The 1586-nt window shown below is 47.2% G+C and overlaps 1 long non-coding RNA gene across 1 annotated transcript; it reads right to left on the bottom strand.

Annotated features, from left to right (window-relative positions):
* Positions 1 to 250: 250 nt before the first annotated feature.
* LOC113942155 lies at positions 251 to 1530 on the bottom strand. The gene is made up of 3 exons (XR_003525856.1): positions 1308 to 1530; positions 734 to 900; positions 251 to 619 (listed from the first exon to the last, which is right to left on the bottom strand). It is a non-coding gene; the product is annotated as an uncharacterized LOC113942155 (long non-coding RNA).
* Between the last annotated feature and the right edge of the window lie 56 nt (positions 1531 to 1586).

The raw sequence follows: 1586 nt of genomic DNA, 5'->3' as shown, positions 1-1586 counted from the left end.
CTTGTCTGTGGTGAGGATGATTCTGCAGTCTGCTGCAAGAGTAGAAAGCGGCACACTCCCTGCGAGTAAATTTTTTCCTTTTTAATTTATTTTGATTGAGTTTCAAGAACCGGCTGGACAGGGCAGTGGTAGGGTCACCTTCCCTGGAGGGATTTGAAAGACATGGAGATGAGGCACTTGGGATATGGTGGGCTTGGCAGTGCCAGGTTAAAGTGTGTGAACTGATAACATGAGTATGGTTTGCGTGTCGCCTCCTCTCGTTTAAAAGTGAGAGGAGGACGAGGGTGGAGTGATGCTTCCAAACCTTGGAACACTTATGTTCTTTTTGTTTTCCTAAGCCTGCCTTCCTGTGGCCTGTCCACCACCTGATCTATATGGTCTCTGCCTCATAACTCCCTTTTATGATGGGATTGCCCATTTTGGCCCATTGGTTTCCTCCTCCTCCCACCTTCTAAGTTCTCCCACCTTCTCTTTGAACTTGCTTTTCTTTCTGTCTCTCTTTCTTTTTGCCCATTACAACCTGACCTCTGTGGCTCACAAATGTGCACAGGGAAGCTTCCAGGGGTGTGACATAGGACCAAAAGGCTTCTTTGAGCTGTCAGAGCACTGCAGCAGCACACTGATAAGAAGGGACAATTAATACGGGATAAGTTAAGCAATTTTTCATCCACAGAATTTCAATGTAAACCTGGGGCTTTCAGCAAGTGCATCAGTTTTCAAATAACACCCTCACCTGTAAGGTGGAGCCCAAGATTTCCTCCAAGCCTTGGGCACTCTCAACTTCTTTTCCAAGTCCCTGCGTTCTGTATATTTACAGCACAGAACCTGCAGAGCTACAGGAGCTCAACAAAGAGACCTCCTCCGCAGCTGTGCTACACCCCAGTGTAAGGAGTTGGAGAGCTGAAAGGCAGATTTGTTACCACACAGTGTTTCCTGGGAAGCTGGAAATCAATTGTATCAGGGTGTGCCTTTGAATCAGACACCAGCGATCATTGCATCAAACCTGTTTGCCTTACTAAGCACTACGAGCCCAGGATAAAGCTTCTAAAGGACACTGTGTTGTCCACCACGAGAGGACAGTCCCTTGATGTCTCCACTAAATCACCAGGAAAACAAGCTAAGCCTCAAATCCTTATTCCATGGAAGGGTAGAACTCATTTCCAGAGGACTTTTGTGCCCTTTCTTTCCTTCCATGGACATTCCTTTCTTTTCTATTTCAAGTTGGGTCCTGCTTTTAGCTCTAGATTTTGATAGAGGCCAATTGCATCTGATTTTCATGGGGATGAAATGTCTGCAAGTCATCTCACAGGTAGCGTGGGATCTTGGGGCAGATCTGTGAGGCTGCGCTTTTTGGCTCTTCTAAACCCACAGTCTTGGGCTTTCCATGTACAGGGCATTCCAGAGCAGCGGGACAGGCTTCCAGTGATAGAGGAGAATTTTCCAGCATCTTTTTGGCATTAGCTGTAGAGAAGGTTCTGGGGCTCTGCATACATCTGCAAGCAAAGCTAGAGCAGCTGTTGTTGTGATGTCAGTGGAACTGTTGTCCTGGTGCACGGACCGTTGTCCTGGTGCATGGAGTGTTGTCC

Source organism: Corapipo altera, unplaced genomic scaffold, assembly GCF_003945725.1.
Source record: "Corapipo altera isolate COAL_440 unplaced genomic scaffold, ASM394572v1 127751, whole genome shotgun sequence".
In the NCBI taxonomy this organism is placed as follows: Eukaryota; Metazoa; Chordata; class Aves; order Passeriformes; family Pipridae; genus Corapipo; species Corapipo altera.
This window is presented reverse-complemented; position numbering and strand designations above follow the sequence as displayed.